Below are 8,622 nucleotides of genomic sequence, written 5' to 3'. Positions count from 1 at the left end.
TAGGATAGAAAAATATTTCAGTAGAAACAAGGAGGGTAAGGGAGGGGAAATTGTTCTTGATGGCAGCTGGGCAGATTATGTGGTGAAGGCATACACCCGACACTCAAGAGGTCCAGGTTAAAGAGCTTCAACTCAGTCACAGTGTGTGAGAATGTAGGCAAAGCACTTAATTTCTCCCTGCCTCAGTTCCCTATGGGTAAAAGGCAGCACTCCATGCTAATTAGACAATACAGAGAAAAGAATTAAGTTCTATATTGTTGCCTCCTCCTCGAGGTGGCACAGTGGCAGTTCGTGCCTGGTGTGCAACGCTGGCCCAATAACACAGCGAGAGTGGAAGAAGAATCTTTATTTGGCATGCCAAGTAAGGCGCAGGGGGATTGCTCCTCAAAGCCTGAGCGCCTTGCAACAAGAAGCGAGCAATACTTATACCTCTCTCCTCCTTTGTTCATCCCTCCTCCCAACAAACCAGGGGAGAGTTTCTCATACTCCCTTTATCCATTCCTCCAGCTCAAACTGAATTCCTATTGCTCATATGACATTCTGCTCTGGTAATTCCCTATTGAGCAGGAGGTAAAGTACCAATAGATTATTAACAGAATGTAAGTTACAGGGAGGTAGAGTTATTCAGTCGTATAGAACATGAACAGGATTTCATTAACAAAACAATGCTGAATTTCATGAGAAAGTTAAGGAGGATTCACTAACAATGCTAAATACAATATTGAACCTCATGGGAACATCAGTAAGCATTCATTTACAAAACAATGTTTCTATGAGAACGGAATATAACAATGTTTCCCCTGCCAACATTTCCCCCCTTTGAGAATACTCAAGATGTCCCATATCAAAAACAAAAAGCAGTCAAGTAGCACTTTAAAGACTAGCAAAATAGTTTATTAGGTGGGCTTTCGTGGGACAGACCCACTTCTTCAGACCATAGCCAGACCAGAACAGACTCAATATTTAAGACACAGAGAACCAAAAACAGTAAGCAAGGAGGACAAATCAGAAAAAGATAATCAAGGTGAGCAAATCAGAGAGTGGAGGGGTGGGGGGGAAGATCAAGAATTAGATTGAGTTAAGTATGCAGACGAACCCCTATAGTGACTCAAAGTTCACATCCAGACAATTTATATCTCCAGATTAGTGGAACTGCTATGGGCACCCGCATGGCCCCACAATATATTTATGGCTGACCTTGGACAACGATTCCTCAGCTCTCGTCCCCTATTACCACTCCTCTACTTAAGATACATTGATGACATCTTTATGATTTGGACCCATGGTACAGAGGCTCTAGAAGAATTCCACAGAGACTTTAACAATCTACACCCCACCATCAACTTATGCCTCGATTACAACATGCAAGAGATACATTTCCTGGACACTACAGTACTAATCAAGGATGGCCTGATCAGTACCACACTGTACCGAAAACCTACTGATCGCTATATTTATCTTCACCCTTCTAGTTTCCATCCTGCACACATGACTAGATCCATTGTTTACAGTCAAGCTCTCAGGTATAATCGCATTTGCTCTGATCCAACTGACAGAGACCAAAAACTACGAGAACTTTACCAAATATTCATAAACCTGAATTACCCACCAGGAGAAGTAAAAAAAACAAATCGACAGGGCCAGGCGCATACCCAGAAACCAGCTACTCCAAGATCGGCCCAAAAAAGCCAAGAACAGAACACCACTGGTCATCACTTACAGCCCCCAACTCAGACCACTGCAACGAATTATTAAAGACCTACAACCTATTCTTAATCAGGATGCTACACTCCAGAAGGCCCTGGGTGACATGCCTGTTCTCTCTTACAGACAACCTCCCAACCTCATGAGGATCCTTACTAACAGCCAGAGTCTACATCCCAGGAACACCAGTCCTGGAACCTTTCCCTGCAACAAAGCCTGCTGCCAGCTTTGTCCACATATCTTCTCTGGAAATACCATCACTGGACCTAACCAGGTTACTCACAGAATCACGGGTACTTTGTCGTGCTCCTCTACTAACATCATATATGCCATCATGTGCCAACAATGCCCAGATGCTTTGTATATTGGACAGACTTCTAACTCCCTTAGACAAAGGGTCAACGGGCACAAAACAGACATTAAAACACTCCAGATCCACAAACCAGTTAGTCAGCATTTTAATGGAATGGGCCATTCTGTCAATGACCTCAAGGTATGTGTGTTACTGAAAAGAAATTATCGCTCCTTTGTAGAAAGGGAAATGGACGAACTGACATTTATATTCAAATTCGGCACATTAACACATGGTTTAAATCGGGATGTGAACTTTCTGAGTCACTATAGGGGCTCGTCTGCATACTTGGCTCAATCTAATTCTTGATCTTCCCTCCCACCCCTCCACTCTCTGATTTGCTCACCTTGATTATCTTTTTCTGATTTGTCCTCCTTGCTTACTGTTTTTGGTTCTCTGTGTCTTAAATATTGAGTCTGTTCTGGTCTGGCTATGGTCTGAAGAAGTGGGTCTGTCCCACGAAAGCTCACCTAATAAACTATTTTGCTAGTCTTTAAAGTGCTACTTGACTGCTTTTTGTTTTGATAGTGTATAGACTAGCACGTCTTACTCTCTGTTACTATTCAAGATGTCCCATATTGAGTCTTCTCATAGTCCTTACTTAAAACCTGATTCATGGGTAGCATTTCCATTTTCTTATCTTTTAATACTTAAACAATAATTTCAGTCCTAAGTCCTCTTCAGCTTCTGGGGTAACACGGCTCACAGTCCACTCCTTTTCCTCAGCAGGTTTGACCTTCAGTCGAGTAAAATGGACCCATGGTTTGACCCCTTGTAGTTTAGCAGCAGTCTTAGTGGTCAATAAAACGAGGTGGGGTCCTTTCCACTTCTCTTGAAGGGGCTCCTCCTTCCATGTCTGAAGCAACACGCTGTCTCCTGGCTGGATATCGTGAAGGGGTTGGTCCAACGGAATGGGCTGGTTGTCACGAACAAACCTGTGAATTGAAGACATAACAGACGACGACAGCGACAGCAAATATTTCTTTAAAAATCCCTCCCCTATCCCCCATTCTATACCTGTACCAGGCACCCCATTCATTGGCCATGGTTGTCCATACAAGATTTCAAATGGGCTTAATCCCAACCTCCCTTTGGGCAATATTCGGCTCCTCAAGAGGGCTAAGGGGAGGGCCTCTGGCCACTTAAGCTGAGCTTCCTGGCACAACTTTGACAAATGTCTTTTCAAAGTCTGATTCCCTCTTTCCACCACTCTGCTGGCCTGTGGTCCATATGGCGTGTGGTATTTCCATGGGATCTTAAGTCCATCTGCTACTTTCTCCATACATCGAGCTGTGAAATGGGTTCCTCAATCTGATTCAATCCATTCTGGTACTCCAAACCGGGGGATTATCTCCTTTAAGATTTTAGTGGTAACCGTGCTAGCCGTACAAGTCCTACACGGAAATGCCTCTATCCACCCTGTAAAGCAGTCCACAAGTACCAGGAGGTACCGAAACCCACCGGCGCGAGGTAGTTCAGTAAAGTCAATTTGCCACACAAGTCTCGGTCCCGGGGCTGATGGTAGTGGGGAGGGTACCACGGGTCTTCCTGCTCGGGGATTATTTTTCTGACGTACCATACAGTCTGTAACCACCCATCTGGCTTCATATCTCATTCCATTTCCTATAAAGTACTTTTCTAATAATTGGACCAGGGCTTCCTGACCTGCATGCATTCCTTGATGCCTTCTCGCAGGTTCAAAATCCTGCCATTCCCTAAAAGGCAGGCAGTTGTTTTCTATTGCTGGGCTCAGGGATTTGACAAATCGCTTCCTTTCGCTCCTGCTTCTTCCCTGGCTTTTGTTACAACCTGGTTACGCTCCACTTCAGACAACAGGGTTCTCATTAGGACCTGACAGTCATTCCAATCAGGCTTATGACTGGCTAAACACCCTTCGAAAATTGAAATAAAGTGGCTAGGGCCTGTGGAAAACTCCCCGGCTTGGGCTTTAAAAGTTGGAATACACCTGCATAGTAGTAGCCTGCCGATCTGCATCTCCCAGTCTGTCAACCACTGTTTCAGTCACTAATGGATACAGTCCAACTGAGGGGGCTATCCCCGAATCATGGGAAACCCTTTCCCTATATGGAGGGGGTGTGGGTGCAGAAGCCGAAGTGGGGTCCTGGTGACAGTTTACATTAGGCTTATTTACAACTGATTGTACTGCACATGATAATCTTACATCAGGCTTATTTACAGCTGGTTGCACTGTACATGGTAATCCACACATTTCCTGCAGTTCTTGTCTATTTCTAAGATATTCAAAACATTGGCCATACATATGTTCTTCCCATTTACCGGTATGTTGTAAAAACAAAAGCAGCTGCAATATGGTGTTATAATTTAGGGATCCCTCTGGTGGCCACCGCTCCTGCCCTTCTAGGTTATACTGTGGCCACTCTGCTGTGCAGAGTCTCCTTAATCTAGATTTGGTCATAGGGTCCACCCCCTATAATTTTCCAGTGTTTCAAAACACAACCCAAGGGAGTATTATCCTTGGGGCTATTTTGACCTTGTCCCATCCTTATTATAGCCTAACGCCCCAATCCTGTATCAGTCGTCCGGCGTCCCGGAAGTCCCTTTCACAAAAAGGGACTGGGTCTTACCTGTCCAGAGGTCCGGCTCTCGCCACTCCACCCTCTCTTTCAGTTTCAGAGGTCCAGCTCTCGCCGCTCCACCCTCTGCTCTCTCTCTCTTCCATGTTGCTGCGTTGCACCGTTGTGTCATCCCCGGCAGGGGCTGCGGAATCCGGACACCAAGTCCCCCCGGTAAAGTTACCGGTGTGCACACTGGAAGTCTGATGCCGTCTCCCGCCACCCCCGCCAAGAGGCAAGCCGGGCAAGGCTTTAATTTAGAGGGCCCACCCAGGGACACCAAAACTGTTGCCTCCTTCTTAAGGTGGCACAGTGGCAGTTTGTGCCCAGTGTGCAACGCTGGCCCAATAACACACTGAGAGCGGAAGAAGACTCTATTTGGCATGCCAAGTAAGGTGCAGGGGGATCTCTCCTCAAAGCCTGAGCGCCTTGCAACAAGAAGTGAGCAATACTTATACCTCTCTCCTCCTTTGTTCATCCCTCCTCCCAACAAACCAGGGGAGAGTTTCTCATACTCCCTTTATCCATTCCTCCAGCTCAAACTGAATTCCTACTGCTCATATGACATTCCGCTCTGGTAATTCCCTATTGAGCAGGAGGTGAAGTACCAATAGATTATTAACAGAATGTAAGTTACAGGGAGGTAGAGTTATTCGGTCGTATAGAACATGAACAGGATTTCATTAACAAAACAATGCTGAATTTCATGAGAAAATTAAGGAGGATTCACTAACAATGTTAAATACAATATTGAACCTCATGGGAACATCAGTAAGCATTCATTTACAAAACAATGTTTCTCTGAGAACAGAATATAACAACACTTCCCCTGCCAACAATATAAATACATATAATTGGAGATACACCTCTCTTAGAACTGGAAGGGACCTTGGGAGGTCATCTAGTCCAGTCCCCTGCCCTCTTGGCAGGGCCAAGCACCATCCCTGACATCTATGTGCTCCAATCCCTGTCCCTAAATGGCCTCCTCAAGGATTGATCTTACAACACTGGGTTTAGCAGGCTAATGCTCAAACCACTGAGCTACTCCTCCCCCACCAAGTTCTGTATGGCGTATAGGCAAACTGTATTTGTGCAGTAAGCTCCCACTCCCAGCTGAGAGCTGGCTGTACTACTTAATAGAGATAACTGCAGCCTGGCTTCACATCCATTCACTGCAAATCACATGCAGTTCTAAGTACGACTTGATGACAACAGGAAAAAGCAAAAAACACCCTATGCAATTTGAAATAAAGGTCCCCCAACCCTCAGTGGAAGAAACAGAAAAATAGGCACAGTCAAATAGGGAGGTTACAGTGAGACCCAAGGCAAGAAGAACAATAATTTGATTTTACTGTGGGAGCTTGTCTTCGCTATGCCAGGGATCAAACACTAGTGACTGATCCACCAATCATTGTTTTATCACATCTGCTTAGATGCGCTAAATTGAGTGCTCTCCCTTCAACACCAGTACTCCACCAGGATGAGAAGATACTTGCTCTTCATGTAGCTGAAGTCATGTTGATTAGCTTGATAGCTGGGGTTAGGGTAGACAAGGCCTGGAAACATTTTTGGTAATTTTACCATCTCATTGTCAAAATAATGACCTGTACTTCCTGTGGAAGCTACCTCTTGGGCTTAAAGGTTAAAAAGCTTCAATTCAATTCTCCCCTTTGCCCTTACACCTCCTCCCACCGATGTTTACCTATATATATATTTTGTGCATGGTATACCAACACAATACATGTGTAAGTGCTGGGAAGTTAACTAAAATATATTATGTTCTTACCCCAGTTTGGTTCACCCGTCAAGAATCTCACAACACTGCAAAGCTGAAGCCAGCTTTGGCATTAGAAAATAGGAAACTTGTCAACAGAAAGATGCATGAACACTTTTCACCCAGTACAGTTAGGGAGTACTTTCATGGCTCATCAATGCTTGGAATGTAGTATTTAAAATGAAATATGGGACAATAGACGGGGGACAAAGCTGGCACAAAACCAGCATGCTAAAATTCAAAGTACAAGGCATTTTGTAACTTTAAACAGCACTAGCTCAAGTGTGTCTCTTTGTTCATCTTATTCAAAAGGTGTGCTTCAAACATGAGGAAACAAATTGCTTCCTGGAAGGAAAAATACATATTTCTCAGTTGTATGAAACTGTTTTGCTTTTATACAATAAGTTTGACTAAATTAATTTGGAATCTTGAAGTTTGTAATGAATGGGTAGCGTACAAGTGTAGGACAGGTTCTGCCTCCCAAAACCAGAATCCTCTCATCTGGCAACATCTGTCATCTAGCATGACTGCAGATGTTGCTGGACCAAAGACCCAGGCTGGGAGGATGTTAGTGGGAGGGAGGACCAGCCAGAGCCCAATGATAGGGAAACCTGGCCACCCTGGGTAGAGGAGCACAGCAGGGCTTGCGTCTTCATCTGGAGCCTGTCTATGCAGTGCTGGGGCCACACCAACAGCCTGGCCAGGGCTGATCCTGTCGCCTACACCGGCAGCCCAGCCAGGGTCACATCCAGCTCCGGTGGCCTGGCCAAGGCTGGCCCCCACAGTGCCAAGGCTAGGGCTGCACTGGTGGCACCTGTGGTGCTAGGGCTCAAGCCAGTGCCCACAGTGCTATGGCCATGTCCAACGCCTGTGGGGCCAGTGTCACACTGGCAGCCCAGCCAAGATCAAAGAAAGCCTCCAGGTACGCACGGCTGGGGAGCTTGTGTTCCCAGCCAGAGCTGGCTGCTGTGGGGATGGGGCCACACCAGAAGCCTGACCAGGGCCAACCCTGGAGCCTGCTGGGCCAAGGCTGTACCAGCACTTGGGCCAGGGTTGCAGCAAGCTCCAGTGACTGGGCTGGTGCTGGAGCTGGCTGCCGCAGGGTTGAGGTAGAGGCTGAGATCAGCACTCGTAGGGCCAGGGCTGGAGCCGGCAGTGGCACTTGCAGGGCCATATGCAGCAGCTCGACTGGGGCTGGAGCCCACCACCACCGTTGGCAGCCCAAGCATGGGTGGGCGGTGTCAGCCCAGGGTCCTGGCATGAAGTAAGGGGGCCAAGGGGCTGGAGATGGGAGGGCAAAAGTGGAACTGGAGATAGGGAGGAGCAGCAAACTGGACCTCCCTTCATTCAGCAAATTCCCTCGTCTGGGACCAGTCAGGTCCCATGTGCATCAAATGAGGGAGATGCAACCTGTATAACTGGCTACACCTATGAGTCACTACCAGTAATCGGGTGATAAAAGTAGTGATTGCTTTTAGCTTAAAATGGACAATTCTCATCTACAATGCAAAACCACCTCTTCCATCATTTAATGGACGAGTCAAAATCCTGCTATTGTCTTTTTTGCATTGACCCCTCAGCTCCAAAAAGGAGCTCTGTGCAATGAGCTGTAAGAGGACTGTTTATGTAAGCTTACTTTGAAGTATTACTGCCACTACTTTTTTTTAAATGTAGTTTGACACACTGGTTTGTGAGCCGTGTACAGGAAATAGTTAGATATCTCTTGGTATGCAGGTTCAAGCTCATGTGGGATACTGCATATCCACTTACAAAGCACGTCCATTACCTTTCATTTTGCAAAAATTATTCTCTAATAAGCAGGGCTTAAATCTTAAGAACAACATAGTTTCTCTCCCAATTTCAATTAAAACTAAAAAGTGGTTAACTTTGGAACTTCAGTTTCTTTACTTTGTAGCTTATCAGAAAATGCTTAGATTTATGGTTGGTCTATTTGGTTTTTAAATTTGACTAACTACCCCTATTTCCCGTCAGGGCATTAAGGAATTACATAACACAATTCTATCAGAAATAACCTGATCTAGAAAATTAAAATGGATATTGGGACCTAGGAGTTCCCATATCTACCCTGAGATTAGCAAACTGGACCTCCTGTATGACTTTGAATCACTAAGATTTCTCCATTTGCAAAGAGCAGGTGTAGCTAAATGGAGACATTTACTTTCTACACACTGATGTGA

Source organism: Carettochelys insculpta, chromosome 20, assembly GCF_033958435.1.
Source record: "Carettochelys insculpta isolate YL-2023 chromosome 20, ASM3395843v1, whole genome shotgun sequence".
NCBI lineage: Eukaryota > Metazoa > Chordata > Testudines > Carettochelyidae > Carettochelys > Carettochelys insculpta.
This window is presented reverse-complemented; position numbering follows the sequence as displayed.